Here is a 10,962-nt window from a genome sequence, read left to right as displayed (position 1 = left end):
TAAGTCGATATTGGCCGTTAAAATTTTGATCGAAGAGCTAGCACGAAATTCACACAAGCTCGATATTCGCGGTCGACCTTTGAACTTCGATGCCAGTGCATGCACGAAATTGAATCTACCTCCATATTCGCAATTCATGTTTGAAATTCGACCTTAGAGCTAGCGGAATATGCTTTCAAGCTCGACGTTTGTGTTTCAATTTGGAATATACATATTAGTGATGGCCAAAATTTCAACCTTACCTTGATATTCGCTATTGTTGAAAAACAAGATACCCATATTGTTATTCTTCCCTTTATCGTTGCTAGCAATTGTTCGATGTCCCAATACTATGCTCGATTTAGGACACTTGTTCGATATTAGCAACAGTTCGAATAACACAATACTAAGCATTGTATTCGCCATGTTCCGATTTGAGATGAAGATTGAATACCCGATGTCCAGCAAGTAATTATCCCAGACTCCATATCTGCTAAATATCGAATATCCAATAACCCACTAGGTATTCGCTAAAGCTTGAATACTCAATACCAAGCTGAAATTGAACCATATCTCGAAACTGATTGTAACGTAACAGCCCCGTAGAGATAAATAAATTAATTAGTTATTTATCCATATAATATATTGTTTATTCATATAACATAAATATAATGTAATATAATATTACAATATGATTTAATTACAGATAATATTGATACTGTGATAGGAATTTATGAGTAAATTTAGTTATCATAATTGTATATCAGAAATTATCAAGAGATGTTTATGCATTTTCAGAAATTAAATAGATGTTTAAGTTATGTAAGAAAATGTAAAAAGTTCATTTACATTAATATGATACATCTTACATCATAATAAAGAAAATATTTGAATGTTAGAAACAATAATAATACAAATAAAGTTTGGAAATTTAATAATACATCTTTGTGATATATTGGCCATGATTATAGAATTTCAAAATTATTATTATTTGTTAAATTATAAATAATATAAGAGTATACATAAAATATATCTTTAATTAAGATATCTTGCTAGTAAAAACCAGACATACCTTTACATTCATTGTTAAAGTAGGCTAAATCAACAATTTGAAAGGTCAAAGATAAGATACTCTAGACGAATGAATATGTTACTCAGCAATGTGTATTTAAAAGGTATCCAAGTTGATAAAACGGTCAAAAGTACTGCCGCGGGAATTCTAATCTTATTAAGTTATCTCTTAAATCCATTGAACTGTGTGAGTATCGACGATTACAATAATATCTTATCATCACCAGACTGCCGCGGGAATCCCAATCTTATTAAATTATCTTCTATATCCATTGAACTATGCGATGAGGACGAGTACAATAATACTTTATTATCACCAGGAGTAGTCGCATCGGATGTCTGAAAGGAATATCCGATAAATTGGTAAACACGTGAAAAATTTTGTTACACAATACCCGGGGAGTGTAATTTTGGAACAATACTTTAGCGGGCAGCCAATCGGCAAGTAACAAGTAGTAAGGGAACTCTTTGACCAAGCCAATACTGGAATTCACATATGGCGTTGTTGTTGAGTATTTCATTCCACATTGTTATACGGATAAATTGACATTAATGAAAATGGACGGACTTGCTCTATTCGAAATGTAGCAAAATGTAGTAAATGCGAGTCACGTCATTGTGACAATATGCGCATCACGTGTTATCGAACGATTAGTTACACACTGTTAAATGAAGAGAAATGAACTTTGTTTGTCACTGTGTGTTCTCCACGAACAATAAGCGATAAAGTGACATGATTAAGTTCCAGTACCCAATACCAAGCAGGATCTTTGACCTTGGCTTAATATTCCCTAACGTTCGAATACTGATCACCAAGTTGGGTATTCGAGTTGCCTTGATATTTGCAAATTTTATAATAAACAAAACCCACTCTGACTCGGTGTTTTCGATAGTTCGAAACCTCAGTTACTAACAAGGTACTCGTTCCTGACTTGAGTTTCGATTACGTCCGAAGACTCACCATCTAGCTGGGTATTTTTCTCTGGCTCAATATTCGCAATAGTTCGGATACTCTATACCTAGCTGTGATTTCGCCTTGGCACGTTATTCGCTTTATTTTGTCTAGCAAATACCCAGCTAGGTATTAAACTTTGGATCGGTATTGATTTCTTAATACCAAATACCAGCCAATTTCATGGATGTAGATGCTTATAGGCAACAAACAACTAAATTCATGATACAAATTAATTATCATTTGTGTTGTTTTTTTTTCGTTGATTTCGTGGACAGACCGACCCAAACATTTAACAACAGTTTACTGAATAAGCGTAATCTTCTGCCTTTCGTTTCGACATTTTAGGATTAATGATTTTAAATTAAAGTAATAAAGAAAACAATGTGCTAACAAACGTATCAAACGTATCATAATGTAATAGCTTGTTAATATTATTAATGCAATTAAAGAAAAGTTATACATTTAATACATGTCAATAGTTTTGTAAACTAAAAACGATTGCTATTCACTATTTTTAAATCAAATAAGACGCATACAGAATTATAACATTTATCTTTAATTGAACACATTTATTAATAAAAACAAATCTTGTAAAATATTAACTGTATTGTTAACACATTATTTATAAAACCTGTTCGCAATGTGCTTATTGCTCTTTTTGTTTAAATGTGTCAATTTGCCTTTTACGGAAATGTTATGTTGTAATAATATTAACAAGTAGGACGCTTGTATGGCATTTAACAGATATAATATAAATGTTAAGCGAGCTTCACACTGAGTTCTAATCGATCAAGCCGCCAAGGATAGGAACAAACAGGAGTTTCGTAGTAGATTGGCTTACATCTTTGACTCGTCAGGCGGTTGGTTTAACGATGTCGCTGGAATGAAGAGATGTTAGATTTAGTTGACGAATAATCTATCACACCATATTTTAAATTAATGTTGACACCGACCAGCCTTATGGGTCTGGGGGAAATTAATGGTATGAAAAAAAGAATAAAACAAGTATGTAATGGACGAACTCTCCAGAGCATATATAATTTAAGAACCTTTATAACTTATATAAAGGAAAAACCATTCAGAACTAGTATAATGGAAGAACCGTTCGGAGCTAATATTGGACAATAACCAACAAGTATATAGATGAAAATCTGTATAAATAACTTACAAAAGGAAAACACCCTCCCGACGTTATATTACTGAGTCAACCAGGAGTTATGATATCTGCAGAATTCATAAGAGGGAAGAATCTTGCAGAACCTAACAGGTGAATACCCTACATAATTTATGTTAGTATAGAAGAAACATAACTTTTGTAAGTGTAATTCTTACACTAATATGAGTGGAGATATTAGTAAAAATACCTGAATAACGTATATTAATTATGAAACATGCAGAACTAACTATCGGGAAAAAAGCACTTATATCAATACAAAAGTAAACATGGCTGATATGGGCGAGGAGCAAACTTTGTAACAAAAATATATATGAATAAGAAAATCAGTTTTACTATGGTGTCTATGAACAGTTCAATACAATGCATTTGTGGTCAGGGACAAAACAACAACATTCTAATAAATAATTATTTAGAAACAGAAAGCCTATGTGATATGGTATGTGTGTTCCATTTGTATATTTGTCTATTGCTAAAAAGAGTTATGCCTTACATAGAACATTATGTGTTGTGATGGAACTTTCATCCTGTTTTACTTAAATTTCTCCTTAATATGCTTAACCGTGATATTTAGTAGAAAAACACGTATGAAACAAATACAAGCATCGCGTTTAGTCTTCAAAGAAAAGGCAATACCTGCTTGTTTAACAAACATAAATTGAAACTAATCCGCTCTTTCCAAATAGTGAGAAAATGATGTTAAAATCCTCACGTGTTCACCAAAATCTGCATCAATCTCTTCTTTTATATTTACCAGTGCGTTCACGTAGCTCTCTATTGACGTAACGTCAAGTTCAAAATAAAAACAATCTAAATCGTTAAAGAATTGTGTTCAAATTTGTGCGCGCTTCTTAAATTTGAAGATATCTTCATCCATCACACTCTCATGTGCATTCATGTCGCCCGATATTAACGTTTTTTCAATTGAGACGTCGCCGTACGATAACGTTTATCGTACCGACAGAACGTGTCATGTATATACCGATCACAGAGCAAATATATATATATATATAAACAGTTGATGTATCGGTAATAATTCTTTATACTGACTAACACAAGCTAGAATCACAATGCAATGTACAATATAAGAGGTCTATCATATTATGATTATTGTAATTACATACATATTACAAGGAAATACGAGTGACGCAGCGCTAACAAGGAAATTCATGTGACGTTTTTTTACCTGCCTGAATGATGGTTACAATTAACATTTAAAGTAGTGGAGAAGAACAATAATATATCTCTTGATAGAGTTTCCGGATAGTGATCGTTTGCTATATTAACAACATATCCGAAAAAACTTAACTTTTAATTTGATTTATCCTCCAGACCATCATTATATAAATGGCGTATTCTTGATCAAACAAAAAATATTAGAATACACATACGATACAATTTGAGATGTCATCACGAAACGAAGGATCACATTAAAAAAACTTCAGACACAGCCTTGTTGTCTTTTGTGGACAACAAAGCCTTGAACAAAATTTGTTTTAATCGAGTATAAAGAGCGTTCGAAACGAAGTGAAAACATGTTTCCGAATGTAAAAGCCAAACGACAAGTATCGAAATGAAAACAGTTTACGTTGTTGCTCTCCTGATCACTTACGTTGTCATGATTACCATGCCAATTACTGAAGGTAAGCAATATGTTTTTGATACATTCGATAAATGTTATCTTTGCATTTTAGCCAAGAACAAAGCAAATGTAGATTAAATTTTTATTTGGAAAACTGTTTTCGCACCCTTTTGATTTAGTGAATATTTAAAATATATATTGTCTAAAATATGTGTAAGGGTTATTTTGAGTTTGTGATTTAAAGTATAGATATAGATAGTTTTTATCAACGCAGTGAAACGAAAAGTATTCGTTCGATGGCCGATGACTTATGATGCAGACTTGCAGATTGCAAAAGATATTGAATTCCAATACCCGTAACACATTTTTTTTGTAATTGCATAGCGAACTTCATGCTTCATGCGTCAGGATTGCCTATTGGGTTGTTAAACCACATGTATGTTATATGATTACATAATAAATAGTTTATTTAGATATTGTGATTACATAATAAAATAGTTTATTTAGGTATTGCGACATAAAATATATTTACATAATATATGATATGCTATATATGATGTACACGATTGTTGTATTTAATTTTACAAGTGATCTATAATGCTGAACAGGATTATATATGTTTTGCTGTTAATGCTGCGAATTTTACAATGGTACATAAAGTATCAATTCAATGCTTTAACAGGAATGACCCGACGAAACTGATATGCGATTAAAACCTATCGTGTTCATAGATCACACCCCGTGTTCGTCTCTATTTCAGCGTGCGTGTGCCGACCATACTGTGATGGTGTGGTCACGTGGGATGCTGGACATTGTCCCGACTACCACCAGTGGAGGACTTGTTGCCTTATTTCGCCTCCGTTTGATCCTAATGTTTAGGTAACGTCGCATTCGTATTCTAAAAATGTTTTACAAAAATTTATCCGATTCTCATACTCATTACCGTTAGATTTCTTTTATGAAACGTGTTATAAGTGTCGTTATGACGGCAACAAATACACTTGATATTGGTATATTTATATATGGTATATAGGTTATATCTTATTGTGTTTTATGAAAAAGTACGTGTAAAGAATCAGTAAATATGTGAGTATACGTGGATAAATCTTTGAGATTTCTAAATGTATATTATGCTAAATGTTGATTCTTTAATATATTAAATTTTCGTTTAAACTGTATAAACAAACCAGTTACTTATTGATTGTTGATTTAATTATGATAAAGAAATAGTGCTCAATTTATGTAAATCCATAGCATTATTTGTACCTGTATAAACAATGATTATATTTATTTTCAGATTCTGGAGACATTCCGAATGTTTCTAATATATGCTGATATGTAGTTGGCATGAATAAAAACGTATTGAAATAAATAGAATTGTATCATTGGTATTCCAAGTGAAACTGGTCAAAATAGACAAGTTGTCATTAAAAGAATTGTCGAAGAAATCAGAATGTTATTGTCCCCTGGGAAAATCGCATTATTTTTGTATTATATTTTTGTATTTAACAAAATTGGTTACAAATATAAAGCAATGTAGCATTGTCCTATTTAATGCTTTTTAATATTTATCCCCTTGGAATTTGAAAATATGTTGTCGCTCAATTGTAATGAATATAGTTTCAACATGTTAAACAACGTTTCAAAAGCGTATTACAGTATGATTGTAATGACAATTCGTATAATTATTAGTTTTGTATACAAGTGTAAATGTTACCGTCGCATTGCAATACTTTTGATCTGCGGTGAACTCATATATCTTTATATTTGAATCACACATGCATGGTTCAATGCAAACGCTATGATGCTAATGTGCGTACTGAATATGAACAGTCAGTAACAATTTAAAGTAACTTTTGCCCCAATGTTATTTAAAAATTAAGAAATATGGTGTTAAATATTTTCTTGACGAAATATGTATTGTACTCGTATAAGCAGTGAGATGAATTTCGCCTGTTTTAAGATTTGCTGCATTCAATTCTTATTATTAAATATTACAAGTATAGGAAAGTTGTTCATAACATGCACATTATACCTATAAATAATATGAATATTGCAAAACCAAGTAAATAAAAAAACAAAAGAAAATCGTAGGTAATGTATATAAATAGAACCAAATAGGAGGAAACAGATGCATCAATGATAACTTTTGGCGTTAGCATTGCAAAATAAATAATATTGCATACTTTACGGACACGTTTTACAGACTGGTTTTTACTTTGTTTGTACCGTTTATCTTTATATATTGGTCTCATAGACAAAAAATTGTATCGTTCTCCATGGCTTCTCCTGTTGCCAGACATCCACCGTTCTTCCAAAGTCCACTGCCCCAATGCCTTATCCTTTTATGCTGACCACCATCAGAGCATTGAGGACTGCAGACTTAAGGCGAGAGCGATTGTCTACCCTTTTCATTGTGCTAAAGGCTCTTTTGCAGTCTAAAATACACAACAATGTGTTAATCACTCTGACATTTGTTCTTTTAAATTGTTTCGAATTAAATAGAAAAAGATATGTAAGCAAAAAGCATCTTTTGTTTGCTAGTGTTTTGAACAGCCGTGTCAAGCATCTACCAGCTGAAGATGCATATGTAGGCAAGAGAGGGCGAACAACTTACTTAGATTATAATGAGGTAGATAATTTGTTGAGTGAGGAGTTTCTTGCTTCATCAACTAGTTCAAATTCGTTAAGGATGCAATCCTGGTTTTCTTCTGTAGAGAGCCCATCTCTTTAAGCTGCACAACCGGATTTCTCAGTCGGTGTACCCTCAGTTGTTCGGCTTGGGAGTGTGTATATGTCTTCTGATGGCGGCTTAGTGAGTCCCTTGCCATCCATGTTCAAAGCACTTCAACACACGGAGCAGTACCGACTGCTAAACTCGTAGGTCTGCACATATTACAAATGAACACAGAGAACGTCATATCTACGAAAGGGTGGACTAGTTATCGATAAACTGCTTTTATTAATAGCCTATATTATGTGTATAAAGCTACCTTAAGATATGATTTTATATTGAAATACAACTATCACAATTGTTTAATCTTTAATACAAAAAAAATCTATCTGATATACTGTTTCAGTTAATGATACACATTTATTATTCACTTGCAATTTCATTTTATGTTGTTTTCAAAACTAATTTAAAAATTAAAAATAAGGTCAGTTGAAATATTTTTACATCCTTTAAGCTTCGGTGACCCATGGAAAATCTTGCTTCCAACTACTGTTGAACCCTCTGGCATGCTGAATCGCTTGCTTTATGGTCTCAGGATCACTGGCAAGGTCCTGGACACTTACACTTTCTAACAGAGACGATCAATAAGTAGTCCTGACCAAGAAACAAGGAATTGCAGATCTCCCAGACCCAAGAACTAGTCGTTTCTTAGGTTTAATCATTCTTTCATTTAACACAAACTTGAGAAAAATTGGTTGCAGGTATACAGCGTATTCCTTAAATATCAAGTTACCTATTGGATGTGAATAATGAAATGTTGGTGCCGTTAATTTATAGTTGCCATTGAAAAAAATAGTGTGGAAACATTTTAAGAAGGCGGTAGCAATCAAATGAGACTTTCGACTCCATGTTATTGTAAATATAAATTCATTTACCCACTACCGCAACAAACACCAGTTACTGCTTATTGTTAAAACACCGCTGAAATAGTCGTTAGCAGTTAAAATAAACAAAACAAACAGATTTAGCATACCTTTAATTGCTATTACGAAACGTTACCTGTATTATCGATCAATATGGACCATTATAAGAGGGCAAGCACCATAATTGACCCCCATAGACGACCCGTGCAACGTCTAACACTTGATGCCCACAAAGATGAAAAGCGCGTGCTTGTTTTGGTTGGTCAATTGCCGAATGCAGATAACATTCGGACCATATCTTCCAAGCGCTTGTGAAATCTTCAAGCGCCGCGGCGAAATAGATTTTTAAGGCCAAGCACCACGGGGCCGCTGTGCTAAAAGCGCCTGGGGAAATATATATATATATATATATATATATATATATATATATATATATATATATGCAAATACAAAAAGTCTATGATTTTTGCATTCAAAATTATAATAATATATTATAATTATATATAATCAATTCCGCGATACCGGTACACTCACATATTAATGAAACCAAGTGCATCATTTGGTGTTTCAACGCCATGTTTTATCATTATTTATTCAAGAACATGTGTAGTAAATGTATTAAGAACTCTAATAATTAAAGCATTATATGATCTCAATATTTAACATCATTAGTTAAGGGCCTGTAATTTACGAATCAAAGGCAATAGGATGCAGCCAAGTTAACCCAGTACAGCAGTATATGATTTTTTGACGAGTCAAAGTATTTTCTTACAGTATGTGTACATAATACGGACAAGCACGAATTAGTTCGTGATTTGTGACGACGTGTTTTTGTTGTCGACGAAACCTACGATTTTCACTAGGAAAATGAATTGAGTCATGTAAACGTTATACAGAGTTCTTGAAATATAGTTGACTAGAACCATATTGTGGAATTATTTGCTTGCTTTTGGTATTTCAGACAGCACAGATTAAGATTTTCTAATAGTCAATAGCCTCGTCTCTGGGGATAAAATTGTGTTGTATTTGTTGTGGTCTAGCATACGATGTTAGATTATGCGAACAGCGCTCACGAATAATGGCAAATAGTTGTATGGACATTTTGTTAAGCCATCTCATCCGACAGGGTCGGTGGCCATGCAAGTGCATTTAAGCGGTGAATATTGTAATAGTTATGAAGCGCTATTGCAGCAATCGTCCACGACGCTCACGCGAGTCACACTCAACTACAGTAATGTTAGCGAAAAAATCCCATTAATCCTACTTCTAGTGAGATCATGCAATCCAATCTAAAGAGAACATCATCGGATCATAAAACGGACTGCGAACCATTGATGACAGTAATTCCCGACAACGTATTCCAAATCTCCCCAAATCGCTCTATTAGTGAAACTGTGTGGCAAAAAGGATGATGATATATGCGTCTACCGCAATATGCTATACAAACGTGCACAAACATTTCTTCTCTGTCCTGCCTGATCTGATCACTTGGGTAAATACGAACAACCGACGATAAGAAAAACTATACACAATATTTAAACGACTTTCACGCTCTCCAACGATTCAACAATGGCCCTATATAGCCTTACTACAATATAAGTACACTATTATGCAATAAACCGTACAACCAGTCACAAACATAATACAATCGCAAAAAACAAAAATGGCAACTCTTCGACAAGAGATAGAACAAAATACACGTGCAATCAATTCGAAGCCACCGCCGCCCTCGACTATGTCGCACACAGAAGAACCCATCAATGCTAATGTTGCAGAACGAAACATATCATGCTCAAAATACAAACCATTCGAAAGCGACCACGCGCAGGCGACCAAGAAAACGCAGACTTATGCAGACATTTTAAAAACCATCACCGCCCAAAGCACGTACAATACCCATGATTGCTTCTAGGCAACAAAAACAAGACATTACAGCGTGTGTACAAGATTCTACAACTGAAAACATTTTCTATATCAAAGGAATAATATGTTATGCCCAAATATTCAAACAATATTTCACTCACAGTCAATAGAAAGGTACATAGCGGACATAAATACTTGACGCCGATAAAGCACATCTGGAAATACCTATAATACCTGTACACGGCCAATCTGAATGGCACACGTAACAATTATCAAAGTCACGTGTCTGCAACATAAATATGACGTATGCAACGGACACATAACAAATACATACGGCATTGACCGAAGATTGATACATAAGGTAAGCAAATATTCGTGCCCGGTACTTATTGACGTTTGATAACCCGAGGCTACTGAAATGTTGATCTAGGTGACTGCCTATTTAAGATTGTATGAAATTTGTACCAAATTTCGATTATGATACTAATTTTATAATGCCCCAAATGTGCGTTTTGTGTGCGTCATGTTACAAACAGTCAGAAACGATAGTATCAACCATGATTAAAATATTTTAGAAAACAACATTGACATTTACCAAAAAATACTAAATATAAAAACTCGGATAACTCATTTCTTCTGCGAGAAAATAACCTAGAAAAAAACAACTAGCGACTGCGATACAAAGCAATCTATTATTGCAATCTTTTAACTCTAGGCTAAATACTTTAAGCTGTTAAAAAT

This window comes from Dreissena polymorpha, chromosome 6 (assembly GCF_020536995.1).
Source record: "Dreissena polymorpha isolate Duluth1 chromosome 6, UMN_Dpol_1.0, whole genome shotgun sequence".
Taxonomy (NCBI): Eukaryota; Metazoa; Mollusca; class Bivalvia; order Myida; family Dreissenidae; genus Dreissena; species Dreissena polymorpha.
The sequence above is the reverse complement of the archived record's forward strand: the minus strand, read 5'-3'. Positions refer to the sequence as shown.